This window comes from Manis javanica, chromosome 2 (genome assembly GCF_040802235.1).
Source record: "Manis javanica isolate MJ-LG chromosome 2, MJ_LKY, whole genome shotgun sequence".
In the NCBI taxonomy this organism is placed as follows: Eukaryota; Metazoa; Chordata; class Mammalia; order Pholidota; family Manidae; genus Manis; species Manis javanica.
This window is the reverse complement of record NC_133157.1, coordinates 102615254-102639417: the sequence shown is the minus strand read 5'-3', so window position 1 is coordinate 102639417 and position 24164 is coordinate 102615254. Positions and strand designations below refer to the sequence as shown.

Below are 24164 nucleotides of genomic sequence, written 5' to 3'. Positions count from 1 at the left end.
TGATGAAAAACCATGCAAATGGAAAAATCATTTTGGAGTATCTTTATTGAGACCCTAATATCCAAGGTTTTTAGCTTTTGCTTTGTATTTACAGCAGAGTGAAATGAAATATGATTTATTTATTTAATGAGTTTATTTGTTTGACAGCCTGTGAAGTTCTGTTAGAATCCAGGTCAGGTATGGAGATCAGTAAAATTCCATCCCTGTTCCCCTGGAGTTTGAGGCCCACTATAGGAGGCAGATGTGCAAAAATCAAGGTGTCGCTGGTGAGCTGTAAATTGGAGTTTTGTACCAGGAACAGAAGCAGCCTAGAGGCGGCTCCCTGAGGAGCTGCCATGTCTGGTGAACAGATTGTCCTCTGATCGTCTGTGTGAAAATCATGAAAGATCAAAGGCCAGTGAGCTTTGTTAGTTTAAAAATGTATTTTCAATGTATTTCCATGATAAATTTTGAGGCTGCGCTTGTTAGAGTTGCCATATGTATGAAAGTAAATAACTTTATTGATTATTCCTACCATATTGGAGAAACCTCATCAACACATGGCTTGAGCTAGTTTCCCCATTGCGGCTACAGCTGCATGGTGTCCAGGGAGGGAGTGAGCGAGCATGCGCAGCAGCACGTGAGCATGCGCAGCAGATGGAGCTGTAGTTAACCGCTGCTTGTGGACCCTTCCAGTAGTTCACCTGATGGAGACTCAGGTGAGGTCAGCACATCTGCTGGTCTCTAGCGGATGGTTTTGGTTTGAATCCCTGGAACATGTAAATGCTGCAGTTAGACCTCTGGCTCTGCTGTTGGGTATGGCGTTTTTCCTTTCAGTATCTTTTCTATTTTGATGGAACATTTACTCAAAAAGTAGCACCTACTCTATCCTTTAGAGAAGTCTTTGGGAGGCTTTAGCATGGGGCAGGTCACCTTGAAACACTTGGCTCGTTATGTTTTAAGATGCTACCATGTCCTGTCTGACATGATACACTTATTAGAAAGCACTTTATGTAATCCTTCAAGTTTATTAGAATGTCACAATATATGGAAAGATAACTCAGAGCCTTACAATTAAGCTATTTTCTTATAAGATTTCAAGTATCAAGTAACAACAGTTTTCTGCAAAACCTAAGTGATCATGTAATGAAAGATTTATGAAAATTATTTCTTATCCACATGAAGAATTATTTTGATAGGAAATGTTAACAGTCTATTATTAGATATAAATTTTTTCTTTTTTCTGTTTAAGAAATAAAGAGCAACTGGCTTAAGTTTCTTGAGTAAAGTTGGGGGTTTACACATCTCCTTGCCTCACTTAAAAGTTGCTGAAGCAAAATACGGGATTTGTTGACTTTATACATTAGGGACACCCAAGGGTCATGTTGGCTTCAGTGGGGACTCTAATGCCCTCTGTATGTTGGCCTCATTTTCTCTTGGAGCGGATGGGCTCCTTGTGGCTCTTACAGCTTGACCCAAAAAGAAAAACCCTCCTCTGGTGCTGCTAAATCAAGTCTTCCGAAGGAATCTCTTTGACCTGGATCACATGCTCATTGCTTGGGAAAGAGGAGTGGGGTGTCCTCTGTATCCACACAGAGCCTATCCTTGCAGTGAGGGGTGCATGGGCCATGATGAGGGGGACAAAGGAAAGGTTTCCAAATGAAAAGAAGGGTGCAAGGCAAACAGAACCCACAAGTATGTGCTGGTAGGGCTTCCTGTCCTGAAGTGACAGCCTTGTGTTTGAGCTGACATGGGACTGGAGGAAAAGAACATGGCAGTACCAGTGGTGTTTACTACTTGGCTCCCTCCTTCTGATAATAGGTGAACTTTGAGGTGATGGACTAAAGCTCAGTGCTTCTCAAACTTGGTTTTATTTAAGTATCCGAGTAGCTGAGAACAATGAACTTGAGACTGTGGGTGAGGGAGTAGGAGGAAGTAGCCAGATACTGTCTGCACTGAGAGGGGCTGCCCAGAACTCCTGTGACACCTTCAGGTGCCTGTTGTAGAAATATTTTGCAAGTATGTCCTCTTGGTAAGAGGGTGTCCTGCTATCACATGGTAAGTTAGAGTGTTTTCTGGGAAACACTCATCAAAAGGGCTTTCTCAGTGAAAAATGAGAGTGATACTGACCTTTGTTTTACCGTGAATTTCCACTCTATGTAAACAAAGTTAGTCTTAATGTTCTCACGCACCTTCTTCATCCAACTCTCAAAGCTTCCTTTTTAGTTCAGCTTGTCTTATTTAGTTAAACAACCTGTCTTTGCAAAATATCTGCTAGAGGACTTCATTTTGAGCCCCTCTTTATTTCAGTGTATTCATTAACTTTGTTTTGACTCTTTATTGTGTCATCACTTACCTCTTTCCTTTCTGAAGAAAAATAGCAATTTCACCATGAATTTGGAAGCTTCCTGCCATTCATCTTTCCTGGTGAGCTAGAGCCCAGTAGGGTAAGAGGAAGCCTTTAGAATCACAGCCAAGTTCCTTACAAATTTGTCTAAAGGGAGGGTTAGAATCTAGACTACTGTTCACTTAGTTGGTTTTGTTGTCTTTAGAACTCACCATTTTCTCCAGCCCATAATGCCCTGAGGACTGCACCAGAGGTGTTCTGTGGGAGTGACCCGGGTCTATGGGTGTAGTTGGGTGAGCTGAGGTCTGGACCCCAGTTGCCTTCCACTCTTTTGCCTGGACATCTGTCCCATAGGGCTCCGCATCCAACATCCCCCACCCCCAGCAGCACTCACTAAAACATTTAGCGAATCTTATTGAAAAAAGTCTCTGTGTCTGTTTGGCCTCAACATGTCCTGAGCCATCTTTAAAAATATAGTGACTGAACAGCAGTTGTTCAGTTATTAAAGTTCATTCTTTTATCCACCTGTCAGACAGGGAAAAGGGCTGGGTTAAATCCAGCCTGTCCAGCAGTTGTCCAGATTGGTCTCTTGAGCACATGACAATACAGAGTTGTATGGTGTCATTCCGTGAGAGTGCCTTGTCAGTCCGGCTGCCTGCTCACCCAGGTGCAGCTGCACCGGGCTGGCATAGCACGTCATCACCTTGTCGCCTGTTATGGCAGAGTTTCTGCCCATCTTGATTTGGAAACAGAGCTTGAAGGAAACCTCAAGTAATTTTAATGTGTATGAATGTGCGCTTATTGTCTACACGGAGCCCCCTAGACTTCTTTTTAAATACAAAATATGGGATTTGTTTTCCTTCAAAATTTGCCCTTTTTTTAAAAAAAAAAAGGGCTAAGGTGTTTGATGAGCAGATATCAAGGTTATCTACTCTGAAATTACAGGTTGGTTAGTGTTGTCCATCTTGAGATATCTTGAGGTTCCCATAAATTCCAAATTCTTCTTCAGTTTTCCTTGTTCCCTTTGGTTATATTAAAAGAGCAAGAGCATTCAGTTATATTTTGGGGAACAGTATGGCCATTACTGTGTCTAACTGTGTTTACCACAGCTGCAAAAGTAACCGTGTTGATTTTGTTATTTCCACCCTTGTTTACACAGGCATACATTTTCTTCCTGGGATGCACTCATCATCTGTCACAATTTGCAAGGGTCTGTCTATGGCATGGGGTGATAGTTGTCTGTCAGCGACCTCGCAGGTATCCTTAGTTCATCATAGCATCCAGAAGCTGGAATTCCAATTATATAATATCTATCTATCTTTGTCACTGTGTGGCTTGGGGCAAAACACTCCATCTCTTAGGCTTGCCTCTAAAATGGGAATAATATCTCATGAGGAATGAAGATTTGATTAACATTAGTAATGAACTTGTACAGGCCAAGTGTGTGTATTTCCACACTTGTTTCAGTAATAGCTGCTGGTATTCTGGTTTTTCTCACATTTGAAAGCATCATATTTAGGAAGAATACTTTGAGGATCATTTCTATGGGAGGAAGAAGGTCTGGAATTTGCTGGTGTCTTGTGTTTGTGTAGTTGTATTAAGCACAGCAGTAGGTTCTGGATCATAGTAGGGTCTAGAACAATGCCGTCCTCTCCAGTGACTGTTCTGTGAGTCTCTTCTTTCTATGCTTCTGCATGACACATTCCCACTTGGTGCCCAGGTCTCTCTTTGCCCCTATTTCAACAAGTGTATCTAGGAATATACTGCCCTTTAAAGAGAACTTGAATATTTTCATTGGAAGAAGCAGCCAGTGAGAATGTACTTGGTGTTTTCTTCACATTCGAAATTGGCTTGGCTGAGTATGTGTGTGCTGAGAGGGAAGAGGATCTCCTAGATTGTTTTAGTGTTTTTCTTCTTCCCTCCCTGCCTTTCCTCCCTCAACTCCCCCAAATAAATAGACAAAACAGAGGTCCTACGTGCCCTGCCTGTTTGAATCTTGGCTTGGCTCTATTATCTGGACAAGTTGCTGAACAGTTCTGTGTCTGTGTTAAATGATCTGTCACATTGGGATGAGGATAGTTCTACCTCAGAGTATTATTATGAATTTAAATGAATTAACATACAGAAGATACTTTGAGTGACACTTCATGTGCCAGTGGTCATTAAACCCAAACCACATGGGTCTTATCTATTGTGGAGTAACCGTTAGGAAAAAGGATTTCAGAATGTTGGATTCTGAAGTACTACTTTCTCTGTATTATCAGAGTAATAATAAAAAAAAAACCTTAGACACAGTTTTGGGTGAAAGGATCACCTCTAATTAGAGAAAATGTCTAACATAGCTTCCTGCAAATTTCAGAGAGAATAGAAAGTCCTTCTATTCTGTATGTAGCAGGAAAAACAGAAACTAACCAAGCACCTGGCATTTTATTTATGCCAAGCACTGTGCTGCATAATGGAAACTTAGAGCTATAAGAATCTAATGAGTTTGTTCCTATACACATTTTACAGAAGATTAAGAGATCTGGGGAGTGAGGACATTCATCTGACTTAGGAAGTGGCTGAATGCAGTCCATCGGGATCCGGAGCCCACCTGTTGTATGACAGGGGTGCTCTGCCTCTCCTGTGGCTGGAGGCCTGCTGAGCAGAGCTAGCGAGAGCTAGTCAGGTTTATCATCCTCTTAATCACATCATCTCTTAGGGTTGATTATAAGTCTTGTAATGCATTTTTACCTTTTAGAGGCAGTTTTAATTTGGCAAACAATGGCTTCAAAGTCAGTTGGTCAAAAGTAAGGAGCCAGGTTCATGATTTCTTCTTTCCTATGGTTTGATCAAGCTTCCCTACAGAAAACCCCCCTTGTATAGCTATAAAATGACTGAAGTTCTCCATTGAGGATGATAGAAACTTAGCTAAGTGAGCTGGAGCAGGGGTTCCCTTGGCCCTTTAATTTCCAGTTACTTATTGGTCAACATACCTCCCACTGTTCACTAATTCTATCCCTGGAAGAGGCCAGAGCAGAAGAGCACCAAGCTCATCTCATTTACTTGGCATGAGTCACAGCTACTTAGGAGGTGGTTTTGAACTTGTTTTTCTTCATGTTCTTAGACCACCATGGTAAAATGACTCCAGTGTCTGCAGCAGAGCCCAGCAGGAATTCCACATCTTTGTTTCTGGGCCCCTGGTGGCTGTGGGAGAGGAGGGCTTCGTTGTCCTTCCTGGGAGGAACTATTAATCACATCCTAATCCTGAGCCATACATTTATACTGCTTTGAGAGATGAGCAAATTTGACAGCAAGACTGAGTCAGTAATCTCAGTCTTGACCTTGGAAACAGGATTAGTAAACAAACTGAATCATAAACTGTTTATTTTGGTCACAGAAGCTGGAAAGTCCCCAAGAAGTGAATCTTTAAGAAGTGTTTTATTATCCCATATACTTTAAGTCATTTCTCATTGATTATTTAGAGGTCCTACTGTTATAGATTTGAAAAGTAAAAGAAAAAAATCTTTCTACTATAGAATGTTGCAACTTTATTTAATGGAAAAAATACTCTCTTGCTCTTCTTGTTCTTCTACAAGAAAATATTCCACTTAATAATTGATGCTTCTAAAATGGAGCCTTGTGTTTTTATGATACTAGAATAGCTTTCATTATCTCAGTGAATGTTAGCCCTATTAACTATTTTCATGTAATAAACATTTTTAACATAGGAAAACTCAGCCAACTTGACTGTTCTCAGGTAAAGTTCAGACCGTGAATATATAGAACCACAGATAATTGCAGATGATAGAACTAATCACAATATGCAAATCAGCTAATAAGAACTTTAGGAAGGTTTTTTCCATGGTTTTGTTCAAATAAAATAAGCTGTAGAAGAAACTTCATTCATGAAGGTAAATACATTGTTATACTTCTACAGCTTTAAAAAGAATTGGGACAAATACAGTCATTTGTGGTTTCCTAAACTTTGTTTTTATATCGTATAAAATCTAAAATGCATTATTTTTCATGACAAAGGGACAAAATGATTTCAGATTCTAGTATTTCAGATTCTGAATATGAAGTTCCTGTTTCTAAAATGTATGCTTGGCTTAAAATGGTATAAATACCCTCAGTATTCCTGATTTATACTTTAAAAAATTCTTTATGAAGATTCTACAGCAGGTCCTTGTTATCCAAGGACAATTAGAATCAGAAAAAGGCCATTTAAAGTGAATCCACTTAAATGGGGACAAAAAATTCATAATGTAATGAAACAAAAGCTTTAGGAGTTTCTTTTGCAAAAAATTATGTGAAACTTACGAAATGATTTTACTTTAGTTTATAGCTAATGAAAGGTAGATACTGTGGCCATGGGTATCTCTTAGAATTAAAAAATGCAGACATAAGTTATTGTTTTGAGAGGACTAAATTTTTGGATAAAATTGTATAGTTGTACACTGTGGTACTTCTTAAAAATCACATTTGACATTTACATCACATCTCTAAGATGGCTGGTTTTACAGAGTTGAGGCCCTGGTCATTTTCCTTTGGGGCCTTTTAGGCTTTCTAATATTAAACTCATCATGTAGAAAAATCCTTATCGTGTCACCAACTTTAGGTTTTTCTCTTACATGATTATTTCCTCACCCAACCACTCAGTCCCCATTTGCCACTGTTTGCCTGTTGTTGGGGAAGTTCTCTGAGAACATTTTGATTAACCTCATGAAATTCTGGATTTGGGGGGCAAGATTTGCAATTTCACTTTGCAGTGGACATGTGTCATTTTGTGAGAGGCACAAGACACTGACAGAATCAGGTGTACATGCTAACCTTGAACAGAAATGGAATTTTGAATGGGAATTTGAGTCATAAAATGGTAGGTTATTAGGAAATATTTTAGTGATTTGAAGGAATGCATCTCTGAAAAGCTCCTAACTATAGGGTTTGGTTAATGACTACTCAGATAACAGGACCCCCTTATTAATTTGCATGAATCCACATCAGTGTACTCTTTGGAAATGAGGACAGATTGATGAGTGGGGAGATCCCTGGGCTGGTCCCAGTTCTGCCAGTAAGTAGCTATAGAGTCATGACAGTCACTTAATTTCCTTTAGTATAAATTTACTAACCTGTGAAATGAAAAGGTTGAGCTGAAGTCCCTTTGTGATATAATGAGTCACAAGAAATATATATTCGGTCATATCATAAATATGACCGAATATATATTTCCCAGGTATGGTCTTATCTATAGTTCCTGAAAACACTGCAGAGTTTCAAAGGTGAAATGGGTGTCTTGTCATGTTAATAAGACTTTTGGACTCCCATCCAATGGTGGGGGCTGGAGGTTGAATCAGCCAATGGCCAATTATTTAGTCAATCATGACTATGCAATGAAGCCCTCACAAAATTCATGAGAAGAGCTTATCGCCCTCTGCTCTCTTAGATCCTGCTTCTCTGTGAGAGAAAGAGCTTGTACATTTGGGGAACCAGAACACCTTCACATGCTACCAAGCCCGGCCCCAAGCTCCATGAGAATAGAGGCTCCTTTATTTGGGACCTTGCCCTGTGTCTCTCTTCATCTGCCTGTTAACTTGTATCCTTTATGGCATCCTTTATGAAAGTGGAAAATGTAAGTGTTTTCCTGAGTTCCGTGAGCCGCTCTAGCAAACTAATTGAACCTGAGGGGGATGTAATGGGAACCTCCAATCTGTAGCTGGTAGGTCAGAAGCACAGAACTGCCTGGGGCTTGCATCTGGAGTTGGAGGTGGAGTGCAGTCTTGTAGGGCGGAGACCTTAACCTGGAGAACCTGGTGCTGTCTCCAGGCAGACACCATCAGAATGGAGCTGAGTTCTGGACACCCTGCTGGTGTGTGAGAATTGCCTGGTGTTTGTGTGAGAAGATTGCCCCTTCTCCCTCTAGATGCTGGAATTGTGTCTAGGGAACCAAAAGGAGTAAAACACACCCCTTGAGCCCTTCCAGTCAAACACTCTGTGATTCTAAATTGTTGGATTATTTTAAGCCTGTTAAGAACTGTATCACTGTTTACATAGAACCCTAGAATTTAATAATCAGCCAATACCTTCTTTTAGTTTATTTTCACTATAAATGTGTGTATATCATATTTATTTTTATGTTTTATATGTATATTGTATATTTATATATAAATATTTTATAATTTTTATATATTTTTTATAATTTCTATTGCTACATTCATATGTAACCATACTTTTGATAAAATTGCAATCAGCACTTTGGAACAATTTAAAATTTTGCTCTTTTCAATAATGTTATGTCTTCTAGGTGTTTGCTTAGATACTGTCATCTTAATATCTTTGTTTTTCGTATTTATCAGTTCTGATGGCTGCCTGAGAGTCCACTGAGTAAACATGTTTTAATATACTTAAATATGTCCTGATCATTAGGCAACTGAACATCTGTGGTTTAGTTTTTGGAAGATTTTTTTGGGTCATGTTACCTTAGATATCTCTGAAGGCAATTTTGTAAAAAGAACTTCTCACACATACAACATATGTGTGTGTGCATTTTAGCACATACATACCTTTTTTGTGGCTGTTGTAAACAGAAAGAAATGAACCAAGGCAGAGCATCTGGCTAAGTGAAGGTGGGGAGGCGAGGAAAGCTGGAACAACATGGTCTTTTGATGCTGTCAAGCAGGGCAAATAATGATCTGGGGAGTCTGGCTTTAAATAAAAAGGAGGCAGGGGAAGGAGGTTCAGGAAACTGGAATCCTGAGTGGCATCTTCCGAGGCTGGCTGCCCCTGCCCACCACGCCTAAGGTTTGGTTACTTCTGATGTTGCCCTCAGTCTGGCCCAGAGAACAAAGCCATCGTCGTTGCTGTCGGGGAGAAAATCTCAGGAGCAGATGTGCCCACAGCAGTCAAGCAGCCACAAACTAAATTAGCTAATCCCACATTATTAAAAATTACAGCACTTCTCATTTTAATTCAAGATCTTGAAAATGTTCAAAGCATCCTTGGGGGATAATAGTTTGTTCATGCGTTATAATTGGATTTTCTCCCTCTTACCAAGATAAAGGAAGCATAATCAATCCTTTTCTGTACTTCCTTGTAGCATCTACTTGGTCCGTGGCCATTGCTGCGTCCTCAGCATATGCTGGGCGTACTGTTGCTTGTCTGATGTAGCTTGCCACGCAGTACCCAGATGAGTTAAGCAAGAACAGGAACTTGGTGTTGCTGAAATGTGGGGTCCTTGGTTGTTTGCAGTAGTTAATGGCAAATGTTTCACGTTAAGTCAGGTTAAACTGGATTCCATCATGACTTAAATTATCACATAGAAAGACACTATAGAGAATCATACAAATTGTGCATCAGCTTCCAATACTCCTGTGCAAGGTCATATGGGAATGACCTTTTTGATATTGATAAAGTAGGATGTAGTCTGGTATTTTCAGAGGTGAACTTAAGTGCATACTGACTTATTCCATCTCACATAATCTCAGTTTTGGAAGTTACATCCCATAATCTAAAATTTTCTTTCCCCCCAGATTTTAGCTACGTTGGAGACTTTTTTTAACACCAAGGAAGAAGCCCATGAAGGAGTGGTGAATTGAGTTTTGAGGAACACAATAAAAGGTAATTATATTTTTTTATGGCCTTTGTTTTTATTCCAAGCTTATAACATACAGATCTATACTTGTGTAGTTTCTCTTCATTATCTCATCCTATATCTTGAAGTGCTGTTAGTCATTTGTTCTACTAGGTCTCATTGTCGTCTCAGAAGTGAAATCTCCCAAGTGGAACCCGTCATCACTTCTTCCCAAACCAGTTCCCCTTTCTGTTGCTCCCACCTCCATTAGGGGCAAACATTTATCTGAGCTTTGAACATATTTTCTTGGATCCTTTATTTTCTCTATGACTCTTCACGTAAGTTTTCTGAAGCAGTTTCTCTGCAGTGGACATGGTGGCCACATTTTCTCCATGTGGATGCACATACCCTCACCCAGGCCTTCAAAGGCTTCTGATCTTACCCACCTTATCCAGCCCCCCTCATCCAGCTTGTCCGTTTCACTGGTCCTGTGCAGCAATTCCATACCAATGAAAGGTAATTATTGATGATTTAAGAATGTGTTTGCAGTACTATTGTGGAGATCAGCTGCAATAGCAAAGAAAAACTGGGAATTTGGGGTGTTTACTCCCTTAAAAAAAAACCTGGTACTGTTCTGATTTTAGTTATGTGACCTTTTTTTTTCTTTTTAAACTAAGCATATTCTTCATAAATACACTTTGCCAGGCAGGTGTACCCATGGATTAAGGTGTGACCCAGCTAAGCAGTGTACTCCTTTGCTTACCACATCCCTGGTCATGTCTCCCATGCCTGTGTTGCATGACAGCTCCACATTTAGAGAATGACTGTTGGAATTTCTAAGAAATATTTTACAGAAAGGTAGGGACTAATATTAATTATGCATGAATTTGATAAAACTTCATTAGCTGCCTTACCCCCTTTCCTGGCCCCAGCTCACTGAGTCTCCAAGCCATCTGATGGCCTCCCCTTGACAGACCAGTTCCTCCTTCAGCCGCTCTCCAAAGGCAGCCCCCTCGCGTGCAGCCACCTAACCCTGCAGCTGGCTGCCCTCTCCCATCATCATTCCTCAGATGGATGCCCACACTTTCCCCCTTTCCCAGAACTCTCAGCCAAACCTCAGGTTCACCGTTGACTCACTCACTGATTCCCAAAAGATTTTCTTTGCAAAATGTGTTCACACTATTTTGGTCTAAGGTACAGTCACAATTCCTTCTCACCAATTCTCAAAGAGTATCAATTTATTTTTCTCCCCTTCTCCAAATTATTTTGCTTAATGATTGTACTTGTAGTTAAAAAGAAACCATATTTAAATTGATACTGATCTTCTTTTTTAGCCATATCAGTCTAGGGTCAATGGGCTGAGGATATAAATGTAAGCATCAGGAGAAGTTTAAAAACGTCTGTCTAATCAACAGGTTGCCTCATCTCCAGGAAGATCTCCATTGATGGAGATATTTCTGTAGAAACTGCATACCTGCCTGAGGTCAGAAGGAGAGCCTGACTGACCTGGGAAGAAGGGTTTCTAGGGCCATTCCTATTTAAAAAAAAAAATCTACAGTTTCTCAATTGATAGCCCAAAGGAAACAGTGTTTTGCTCCTTTTTCCTCCTTAAGACTTCCTTATTCCTGCAAGAGGTATTTCTTTTCCCTTCCCTCTAACTGCAGCATTATTTTGTCCTTACCTTGTCATTGGTTTGGTTCCTTTTATTAATTATCTGTGGAGAAGTTGTCTCCTTACCCATTACTGGAATATTCCCTGTGAGGCAAAGGATCTCATTCTGTTTGCTTTACTACTTTACAAGTACCTCAAGCGGTGTCTGGTACGTAGCAGGTGCTGGGTCCACATTTGCTTAGTGAGGTAAAAAACGCATCTCCCTGATTGGGAGCTCCTTGGGGGCAGGAGCACTGGCTTCACCCGTGACCTTCTCGCTGGGCTGCCTTCACTGGCCAGTGGTCTGTGGGCCATGATAACCCATGCTTGGCCCCTTTCTCAGAGGCTGGGGAGGGGGTGCATCGTGTCATCACTGTTTTGTTTAAGCTGATAGGTGAAGCTATCTGGCACTGAAGACATAAGATTCTCCCCAAGATGCTGATGAATGACACGTGGGAGCAAAGCAAAAGCCAAGAACCTGCACCGCCGTCCATCCAAGGCTCCTGCTTGTTGTTTCACCAGCCCCTCCCAGGAAACCTCTCTGCTGGGCTGTGGGCTGGGGTGGGGAGCAGGAAGGGAGTGTGCTGGTTGTTACAACTGAGTCTTCCCTCTGGTCAGGTCTGAGGAAGTGTGGGTGAGTCACATAGACGCAGGAGGTCTGTCGCCAAGAGGGTTGGGGTGGCCCTGTCCAAGCAGCCCTGCTTCTGTTTGAACAAATGAGCACAAAGGAGCTTTACTGCCATGTGCATATTCTGATTTAGAGCAGATAATAAGTCTGGCTGATGGAAGAATCCAGTCCAGTTCTGATACCTAATAATGTCTTTGAGTAGTTGCCCCAAGGGTAAGTTTTGGATTTTGACTTCCTCTTTCCCTGGTGATCATGAGGAGGTGGGAGGTAGGCAGATGTTTCCAGAACCTTAATGCTAAGTGGATTTTTTAGGAAATTTTAGGTACCACTGGACTTGAAGGCATGGTAATAGTTGCCTTTTGGTAAGCTGATAAATAATGTTGAGGCAGTCATGAGGTACCAGTTTAATGAAACTATGGCTTGGGCTTGCTGTCCTCTTGTCTGTGTGTCTCTGTTGCTCTCCCATGCATATGCACACCATTCTGACTGTAGAAACTGTCATGCCTTCACATGTCAGGCTCTGCTGAGATAGCTAATCTCTGTTGTCATTACAAGTCTTTGTGAAGCTGCCATTCCATGTCACATAATTGCTGCCAGCTTACCTTCCCTGTTCTTGTACACATGTCCTAAGTCTGTCTTTCCAGCCTGCCCTCTTTTGTCCAGGCTCTTCTGTCCACCAGAGTTCCCTTTTCACCATGCTGTCCCCTGCCCAATTTTACCACAATCCTATTCCTCATCCTGCCTAACCCCTATAGGCGACTCCCCTGGTGGCAGCCCAGCAAAGCGCTCTGCTTTCTTCAGGCCCTCGCTTTCTCCAGCCCCCCAACAGCTCTCAGGAGCTGAGTCCAGCTAATCACGCCCTGGCATGCTGGCCCCATCAGGAGCTTCATGTGCAGCCACCTTCCCCCTTGTCCCTCTTGCCCTGCCATTCTTGATCTCGCGTGGAGCTGTCACTGTTCTGAAGTGCGTGGTGCGCTTATTATTTTCTGAATCTCTGGCTGTAGCCTCAGGGTCGGCATGTGAGAGTCCTCAGCCTGACACAGAGGGCCCTTGTGATGTGGGCTTCCAGCCTCCGCCTCATGCCATGTCCCAGTCGGCCTTTGGAAAGTGCCAGGCTCAGCCTTAAACTTATGGCCCTGCACATGTTCCTTCTGTCTGGAACACCTTTTCCTCCTTCTTGATGGGCTGAACCTGAACCTGACTGACCTAAAGACACCACGCACGGACCTCCTCCAAGAAGCCAGCCGCGTCAGGTGCGCCTTCTGGGGAAGGAGGTCTTCTGGGACCCCTGGACAAAAGTCATATTAAAGCACTTGCCAGACTGTGTGTTTTTGATGCTGATCCCCTCAGGTAAGGGACTTATATAAAGGTGGGACTGGGTCCCTGGCCTCTTGCACTGCATAAAACATGTAGATGTTCAGATGTCTGGCTTTCTGATCATTCATCTTTAGACCTTCCAACCTACACTCAATGCTATTTGTTTTAGGTTGTTTTTCTACTAAAGTATTTCATAAGAAGTTCCATCTGATGCAGAGGGAATGGAGTGTATAGACTCAGGTTGCCACTTTTTCTTAAAACATGGCTTCAGCTGCTCCTATTCTCACAAGGATGTGTATTCACCATGACGTTGGAGAATTTAGTAAATGTTAGTGGAGCAGGATAATCCTCCATTGCTTACAAACAGCTATAAATGCAGATGTTGTTCAGTTCTGTACATGAGCTGCTGCAGGAGAACCACTGCAGGAGTCGGACATGCTTTGAGCTCTACCACCTCTCACAGTCCCTTCGTCTCAGGAGAAGCAAATGGCAAGGAAGACACAGGTGGTTCGATATTCACTGAACTCTTGAAGCTCTTATTATGTGTAGTTATTGCTGTTTGGACAAAAGCTTGTTCTTCATTCTTCAAGTCAGTTGGCTACACTGTGCTGGACACAGCTCCTCTAGGGAACAGTGTGTTAACTTTACCTCTGACAGTGACTGTCATTCACAAAGGGCTCCTGCAGGATTCTAGACCTGCTAGAATTTTTCGGTTCTTCACAGAAACCCAACTCTGGCTTCACTCCTGGGGTCTGTCCTAGGGCAAAGACTAATGGCTTTCTAGTGACGATTCCCTGTGTTTCAGAAGCATTGCATCACCCAAAGATGGAGGGGGCCCAGGCAGGACGGAGTGTGTGATGGCTTCTTGCTTGTACATTTGGGGGTTCTCTGGTTTGCAGGTAGAACACTGAGAAATGATGAATGTGGAACACATCTAACATGAATGCACATCTGACAGAGTTCAACTGAGAGCCAAGAACAGCGCTTGATGGCAAAGGCAGTTCCTGTCCCTCTGCCCTCATGGGATTTGGATGGCTGACCATAAGTAGCCAGTGGATCTATGTCCCAGGTGTTGTTTTAGTGGCACTAACAGCACTCGGGGCTGGATAGGGCTTTCCTGATAGAATTTTTCTTTGATTTGGGGATATTGCCGTGCACAGAAGAACAAGGAACAAGAGCCTGGTAGCATTACTTGGGGTGGAAAGTGAGCTCATCTTTCAGAAGACACCTGTGTTCCTGGGCCAGGGGTGGAAACTGCACTAGGGGGAATGAAGGAAGAGGGAGAATTTGTGGAATATGCTACTGTGGGTCTTGGACACTCACATAGACACTCACTGAGTCTAAGTTAAATTTTTTAACTTTGAAACTTTCAGAGTGATCATAATTAAACAGCAATTATTATTAAGCACCCAGGTGATCAGCATATTTTATAAGTCTTTGTTTTGAAATGTTTCTAATTTAAGCACTCTCTAGTCTGGTGGACAGAAGGGTTCAGATGACCTAGGAGGAAGGCTTATACAAGTGGCCAGGGCTGATTTTGAGTACATGCTTTCAATACCCCAGGGTCACAACTATGTGCCAAGAAGGAAAGTGACTTGGAAAACCTGCTCCATGCAGTCGAATGGGTGTTGCATTCTAGGCGAATGCCAGCTGAATGGGAGCCCTATGTGGGGCCTGAGGCTGTTGTCAAAAACAGAAGAGCTGGCTCTAATTCCACCAAGCCAGTCCAGCTGGGTGTCCCAAGAGCCAGGTGCCCCATCCCCCCAAGGTGATGTCGAGGGCTCGGAATGACCTGCCTTGCCTGCTGGAGCCAGCTACCCAACACCACTTACCTTTGAGGAGAGTACATCTCTACAAGACTGTGTATTCCCAGAAACATGTCTTATTTTACTGTCATGGACAAAAATGGTTTAGTCTTTGCTTAGCTGACTAGTATTTACTAAGTGTCTGTGTTTAGCAGGTTAGACAGTCTTTGCTCTTGAGTTTTTATCCTACACATGCACATCTACACACACACTTCCTTATTCTTTGAACTTTAAAAACAGATGAATGAGTCATCACATATATGTTTAGGTAACTCTGAAGAAACCCAGCAGCAGGACACAGATGAATATACTTTTTCTGTGATTGACACATCTTTGTGCAGTACTTGGGCCAGGGTCTTTTTCAGTCACTGGAATAGAAGGATGGGACACAGGGCGTGGCTTTCCATCATTTGGAAAGAGAGCAGGTGGGAGAAAAGTCATTCGATTTATTGTTAAAACAATTGGGTGTGGATAGAACGTGTTCTGATGAACAAGATATGGCAACTTCCTACCTTCCTGGAAGAACAGAAGCAGTGTGCTCCTGTGTGGGCGCTAGGGGCCTGCATGGGTGGGGGCAGCACCCTAGCTAGTGGAAAGACTGGTTTCGAGTAGTCGAGCCAGCGTCTGTCACAGCTGTTCATCTTTGCTGGTGTAGCGTGGAAACAGCTATAGGTAACATGGAAAGGAATGAGCATGGCTGTGTCCCAATAAAACTTTGTGGCACAATATAATAGTCAGTGGACTAGCTCTGGCCTATGGGCTGCAGTGTGCTGACTCCTGTTCCAAATGGCAGTTACAGCTACCATTGTGTTTTCTAATATTTCTGGAGAACTATTCCAGGTTCCATACTGGGCCATACATGTGACTTGGGCTCACTGACCTGCTTACTACAAAGAAATGTGTGTTAGGAGGAATCATGGCTCTCTGAAGCATCATGGTTCATATGCTGATCCCTGGATGCTGTGACTATGTTAGGTTATGTGGCAAATAGGACCTAAGGTCACTAGTCCACTGAGCTTGAGACGGGGAGAGTATCCAGGGTGATCCAGGCGGGTCCAGGTGATCATGGCGTGCATGAGGGAGACAGAGTCGGTGTCAGAGTGATGCCATGTGATAAAGTCCGCACTGACCGGGCTGCTCAGAAGGTGGAGGAGGGGCCGTGAGCTAAGGAAGACAGGCCACTTCTAGGAGCTGGGAAAGGCAAGGAAATAGATTCCCCACCCCCACCCCTCCACAGAGCCTCCAGAGGGATGCAGCACGGCCAACGCCTCGGTTCTTACCCAGTGAGACCCATTTCAGGCTTCTGACCTCCAGATGCTCAGATAATCAGTTTGTATTTTTTTTTAAGCCACCAAGTATATACTACTTTGTTGTAGCAGCACAGGAAACAATCCAGTATGGAAACCTGCCTCTATTTTGGAAGCACAAGACCTCTTTGTTATTTATGGAATATAATATAATGGAAAATTTGGGGGACATAAATAACTCAAGACTCTTGTTAAAATTAATTTTAAAAGCTCTCTAAGCTCATTTATTTTACTGGATGAGGGCAGGAACTTTACTTCTTCACTATTTTATCCTCACTGCCTGACTCATTTATTTTTAAATGAATGATTCTCTTTTAACTAAATCCATTGAAAAACCAAAATAACTATAGTTTCAAAGTAATTATTTTATGCTAAAATGAATCACTAATATTAGAAATCTTACATTCAAGTGTTATTATAGACAAAGAATATCATACTTTATATTGTCATTCAAAGAATGAGAGGCTTGGGTAGGGATGTTGTTTTTTAAGTTGTTGGGTTTAAACAAGAATGATTATTTCCTCCTTGGGTTCTAGGAACTTCTTTGTACCCCCGTGGTTGGAGTTTTAACTTGCCTTTTCAATAAAACTGCTGTAAGTAGCAAGTTGTAACCTGAAATTGTTGATCAAAAAAACCCCAAAAAGTGTTCATTATTTGTGAAACTCCATGTAGGAAGCTTGGTATTATTTACTAATATATTATTAATGTTCTTGGCATAACATCTTTTAAAATTAAGGATATTTCTGGTGTTGATTTTCTATTTCTTCGCTTACCTCTGGAAAAATCTTTGCTGGGGACTTACTGTGTTCCAGGCCCTGGGAAACAAAAGTAAATAAGATATGACACTTACTTCAGAGAAACCCACATTCTATATGGGAAGAAAGACAAGTGAATACATAATGAGAATACAGGATGGCCAGTGTTAAAATAATATGTGGTGCCAAAAGCAGGGAACTTCCAACTCAGCAGGGAGAATACAGCAGAGGAGAGGAGGGGCATTTGGACCAAGTACCGAAGGGCCAAGAGGAACCTGGCAAGTAGAAGAGCGCATATATGATTGCCTACTGAATCTCAGGTTCTGTGCTAGGCACTTTTATGTGTAATTTGTCATTTAATTTTTACCCTGAGGAAAACGGTATTCCAGAGAAGTAACTGCAACACCACACAGAGTGGGGTTTCCAATCATCATTTTAGAAGTCATTGGTTTTAAAGCAGAGGTGGGCACACTTTTTCTGTAAAGGATCAAATAGTAAATATTTCAGGTTTTATGGGCCAAACAGTCTCTGTCACAACTATTCAACTATGTTTTTGTTGTAGCATGTAAACAGCCATATATAATAGGGAAATACGCATGGCTGTGTGCCAGTAAAACTTTATTGATAAAAACATTTGGTGTGCCAGATGTGGCTCATGGGCTACAGTTTGCTAAACCCTGTTCCAAAATGGTAGTTATAGCTATCATTGTGTTTTCTAATATTTCTGAAGAAGGAGTTTATAGGTTTCTTTAGCCTCTCAAGTGAAAGTTGCAGAATGTGTTAGACAATCTCACCAAAAAATGATAGCAGACTGGATTAATAAAGGTTCAGACTAACCTAATTTTCTAACATTTCACATCATCATGGTTAATACTTAACAGACCTCTGAGAATCCAGATATAGTACATCTTTAGATCATTATAGATGAGTGCAAAGAAAACCACATTAATTCAGTCTTGGCAGAGGATTTTGACATTGCATGGGTGTGTGTGTATTTTAACTCTGAGATTTAAAAAAAAAGGATTTGTCTGAGACCATTGGGAAGGAATAAGGTCAATATCTAAAGGACTGACCTGAGAGAGGCCTAGAGTGTAAAGCCTCGGTGCCACTGTTTTCTGGAAAAAGGCAGAAACATCTGGTTAGTGTAATGAGGAGCTGTGTGAGAGGAAGTCCTAAGTACGCATTATGTAAGCAGAATACATCTTGACATCTTAAAGCAAGAAGTTATAAAAATCTGTCTTTAATAACAGATACTTTGGGAAAAGTCACTAAATTCAAAGATTTGAATTTAGAGCAAAACACTGAATTGTTTGAGAACAGATCTTTCCAAGAATATATCCTAAGAGATATAGTGTGGTAGGAAAACACCTGGAAAGCCATTAAAATATTTCAAAGGTGTTTCCAAAAGGAAACACTGAAGCCATTTAAGTCACCTGTCTCCAGCCCTATGTGACTAAAAGATTGTTCTCTTGGCTCATGATTGGGAGTTGGATAAGTATGGTTACTTTGGGGAGCTAATTTCTTTTGAGTAAAACTTTTAAAAAATCAAAAGCAGATGAGATTTATAAGATGGTTTCAAGTTTGTCCAGTTCTAACTGGATTGAAACATTTTCTCATCAATAGGGATAGATTAAAAGTAATGTCTATGACTCTTGTCCCCAAGGTCCTTGTGATTGGCATCACCAAATGTGTTAATTTGATTCCCCATCAGGCTCTGTGCTGTGGCTCTAAGGTTCAGTTGAAGGAAGGAGGGAGGAAACAATGGAAAATATGGGCGTTGATATCTTCCTGGAAGACATTGTACATGTTTGCAGGCCAGTTATTCCAATCAAAACAACTTAAGCTTTTCCTTGTGTTTTAGATCCTGAGCACGAATCTTGTCTTGGATAAAACATGTGATTTTGGGATTGTGCAAAGTCCCATAATGTGAACGCTGAGCTTTGCTGATCCTCCTGCTATTGCATCTCACTCTGATTTGCAGGGATCAAATTGATTCTTTTGTGCACTTGTATTGTTTCTGGCCTCTTTCTAGGTTAGATGCAGCTTCACAGAACTCAGAGCTTCCTCAACATAGACATATTAGAGCAGCTGAGAAAATAATCTGTAAAGCAGATAAATGCTTTGATGTGGATTATGCCTCACAAACAGTGTTTATATAAAAGGCTTTAATGTGTAAACTGATTAAAGAATCTCATAATTTGACTTCTCTTTCCCATTAGACAAAGCTCTTTTATGAAGCAAATAAAGAATATCCTAAAGTTTTACATCATAATAGTTGAGTCAGGACCATTTTAGATGTTAATTTTATCTTACAATAACATCCCCCCTGATTAGGTTATTTACTATACACAGCTATTCTGCAATCTTGCTGACAATCTTTTCTTTTAGTAAGGGTTAAATAAAGAGGATCTTCAAAGCATTGTTTGTGTATTTGACAAAGCTTTGAAGTTTTTATATTAGTTTCACTGGAAGTCTTTGTTTACTGGAAAGATCATTAATGAAGTATATAGTTTGCTACAGAAATCTGTTTCTTAGCTGTGTATAGTAAATAACCTAATCAGGGGGGATGTTATTGTAAGATAAAATTAACATCTAAAATGGTCCTGACTCAACTATTATGATGTAAAACTTTTGACGTCTTAGGTATAATGTTACTTGGGTCAAGGTAACCTTTTCTTTATTTTATTCACCTAAACCCCTGATAGCAATATAATAGACATTTTCCATCCCCTTGGATGGCTGCTGTCCAGTATGGACCTAATCTGTGCCATCTCAGCATCTTGCATCTCAAAGACACCATGATGCACGCCGTTGCCCACCTGCCACTTCTCATCTCCTCCACTATCACCACCCAGCCTATGGCTTACCGTCTCCCCCTGGGTGGCTGTGGTGGCCTCCTGTAAAGTTCCCTGCTGCTTCTTGTCCACTTCCCCATCTACCTACCCCCAAAGTCTATTTTCCTCAGAACAACTAGAGTGATTCTTTAAAACTAAATCAAGGTCATGTCACTCCCTTGGCCATACTCAACAGTGGCTTCTGGTAACTTCACATAAAACCCAAAGTCATTTGGCAGAGGGACTGTATGATCTGTATCCGGCTCTCTCTGACCAGAATTCCTATTGGCTCCCCATGTACTCCTTTCTCTCACTCCGCTCTAGACACACTGGCCACCTTGTGCCCCTTGGGCACACCAGACACACTCCCTTCTCAAGACTTGAGAATTTGTATTTGTTCTTCTTTCCTCTACCTGAGCACCCTGTCTCCACATGTGTGTAACTCTGGGGAGAAAATCCAGGGCAAAATACCTTTGAAAACGAAATCAGGCAAAGGGAGAAATAAAGCGGCAGAAACCCATTTATTTCTTACAAGCAGTTGTCCGACGTCTTTCTCAACCAGGCTTCAGAAGAGAGAGCTCCACCCAACCTCTCTGGCAGATAAGCTCTCCCTTGCCCTTGTAATTACCTACTGATATAGAGAGAGACTACTTCTCTCCACTCCTTTGAAACACCTACTGATATGGAGATACACTAAGGCCAGGAGAGAGATTCTGGAAATACTGCAATTTTACCCACAATATGTACCAGCTTTCTTCCCCAGTTCCTCCAGGTCTCTGCTCAACTATTGCCTACTCAGAGATTCCTGACCACTTTCTGTACAGTCAGAGCCTCCCTCATTCACTTACAGTGCTTTTCCTTCCCAGCTCATAACTGGCATTTGGTTTGTTATTGATTGATTGGTTTATTTATTTGTTCATTCATTTATTTATAATTTGTCTATCACTCTCAAGAGAATTGGAGCTCCAAAATAGGGACTTTGGTTTATCATTGTACCTTTCCTGCCTAGCACACATAGGCAATCAAGACATATCTGCTGTTGCACTGAATGAAGGAAAGAACCAGAATCTTTCACATTGTTCTTGGTCTGCATAGGTAGACCAAATCAGAGTGCAGCTCTGCTGTTCAAGTGATGGTTTTGATTTTCCTACCCTACTAAAAGTTTATATTTCAACAGTCAAGGTTTATCTTGAATTTATTTATTGCCTAAAAATTTTAGCAATAACCTTGGTTTACCTTTGATGTAGTTCAACATAGGGCTCATGTAATGAACTTCTCAGTGACTTAATTAATGGTTTACAGTGGTGACCTGTGTAGAAGACAGCCTTTGGAGTCTTAGATGCCTACTTTGCTCAGTGATTAGCATGAGGATAAAGAGGCACAGACTCAAGTCTATTTTTAATATAGGAGAGTTTCCATAATTATCTAAAGACTCAGAGGTTGCTTTAAGCAACTTTGTATAACTAAAGAAGCTTCTTCCTCAAAAAATGAGAAACCAATAATCTTCCTGTAAGTACTGTATGAGAAGAAATTGGGAGTGGGAGTCAGTAGAAGAAGTTGGATAGGTGGTTTATAGAACCTTGTAGGAGATAATAGCCCCATTCCATGAGTTAATTTGTTGGTATAATTGCTATGAGCTGCTTTTAAAAACTCAGATTTATTGATAATATAATTTATATATAGTAAAATTCACTTTTTAAAATTGTATAGCCATGAGTTTTGATAAGTACATTATAGTCATGTAACCATCATAACCAAAATATAAATTTTCATCACCTTAAAATGTCCATCATGCTTCTTTGTTATCAATCTCTCCATTCAATTCTGACCCCAGCAACTAATCTTGTCTGCTACCCTTTTGCCTTTTCTGAAATGTCGTATACATGGAGTCACACAGTATATAGCTTTTGAACCTGGTTCCTTTCACTTAGCTTAGTGCCCTTGAGATTCACCTGTGTGTTGTATGTTATCCATAGGTTGGTGCTTTTATTGCTGAGTCGTATTCCATTTTACGGATATAGGGTTTTGCTTCACCAGTTGAAGGACATTCGGGCTGTTTACAACTTTTAGTGATTGTGACTAGAACTCCCATAACATTCATGTATTGGTTGTTATGGGAACGTGTTTTCATTTCTCTTGATTAAATATGTAGGAGTGGGGTTGCTGAGCAGAATGGTAAGTATATGTTAGCTTCACAAAAAACTGCCAACTGATTTTCAAAGGGGCTGCACCATTTTCTGTTCCCACCAGTAAGGTATGAGAATGTCATAGGCTACTTTTTAGTCCTTAAGTACTAATGCACAGAGTGGGTTTCCTCCTTGAAGAGAAATCTCAGGATTTATCTCATCCTTCCTCCCCTCTTCTACCCCAATTTTGTATTCCTGTCTCTTGGACCTTTAAATTACTTTTATTTAAAAGTCTTTCAACCCCTCACTGTTGCCTGAGTTTCTTTTTTCCTTCTCTGTATTCCAAGGTAGATACTAAGTTCACACATCTGTTTGATTTGGTTGCAGTAAACCAAATTAAACTGGTCAGTGGTGCCACCTTTTACCTTTTTCCTAGATGCTGCCGTATAGTGGCCATCTCTCCCAAACCCTGACCTGGCTTTCCCATTTGGGACCTGTGGTTTGTGGGAGTCCAGTAAGTTGCCTCTCTGTTTTGGGGATGCTGCCTCAGTGCTGGAGCAAGTGTTCCTGGGGACCAGTGAGCATGTACACAACCAGCAAGCAGGCGGTCGATACTCGCTCAAGGCCGGGGAAGGCCTGCCCATGTGTGCACTGTGGCTTTGACACAGTGCCACTTCGCTCGTGCACTTCAGACCTATCATAGGGGGTGAAGGAATTTATCTTCTAAGCATTGTCTGCAGACTAAATCATGTCTCAAATTGCACTATGACTTTAAATGTTTCTAAGGGCTGTGACTTGTAAAATGTAAATCTGTGAGACACGTTACTGAGTTCACAGTAACCTTTGGACACTTACTAAACAAACAACTGCTGGCATGGTCTGGACACAAGAAAATTTATACATTAAAAAAGGGCTCTTCATACTTGAAGGTCTTGAATCATACCTCTGTAACCTACACCCAGAGGACATTACTTAAGGATGAGAGTAAGCTGTTGAGAGTGACCCAGAGTCAGTCAGGACCCATTACCTCCTTACCTGTCATGAGGGTTGATAGGCAGAGTATAGGGAGAGCGAAGTCCAGCCTCGGTCACATGCAGCTTGCATATCAATAGGTTTTTTATCTGATGTTTACTCTCTTAGGAAAAATAAAACAAAACCTATCATAATAATCTTATTTTCCTGAAAGTATGCACATATGGAGTCAATAGAGAGTGACAGAAAGTATTTGTCTAAAGGTGCTAAATTGCATGGATCAACAGTAAGTGCCTAGGGGTCCAAGGAGGGGACATGATACTTTGGTTGCTCTGAACCCATGAGGTCCACTGGGGAGCCCCTCATTTGCCTCTGACAGAGGAAACAGTGAGGGCTCCATTCTCTGAAATGTCTCAGTGGTTGTGGCAGCCATACATCTTGAGTGCCTCCTGGCACTGCCTGCTAAAAAAAAGTACTTATGTGGTAGTTTTCAGACTTGTGCAAGTCTAAGGACACTTGAGGAAAGTCATGGTTCTCTTTGGGGCACACTGTGAAATGTTGGGATTCTGCAATCAGTTTTTCTGTTTTGAAAGTCAGCACATAATGTATTTTGTCATTATATACAAATATATATACATATATGTTTGTATATATACACACAATATTTAATTAAGTATGAAGTTGGCTTTTACTGTATGTCTTAGTCAGTTTGGACTGTTAGAACAAAATAAAACAAAACCTATCATAGACTGGGGGTCTTAAACAACAGGCATTTATTTCTCACAGTTCTGGAGGCTGGGAAGTGCAAGGCCAAGATGCTGGCTGATTTCAGTTCGTGGTGAGGGCCAGCTTCCTGGTTTGCAGACAGTTGTCTTCTTTGCTGTGTCATCATGTG

The 24164-nt window shown here is 41.3% G+C and overlaps 1 protein-coding gene across 3 annotated transcripts in view; it reads left to right on the top strand.

Moving 5' to 3' along the window:
- SVIL (supervillin) overlaps nt 1-24164 on the top strand; it is a 235847-nt gene that overhangs the window by 28225 nt on the left and 183458 nt on the right. For all 3 annotated transcript variants that reach the window (XM_073228993.1, XM_073229000.1, XM_073228994.1), the window contains exon 2: nt 9835-9922. The gene's annotated coding sequence lies outside the window, so the exon portion shown is untranslated. The remainder of the gene's footprint in view (nt 1-9834; nt 9923-24164) is intronic.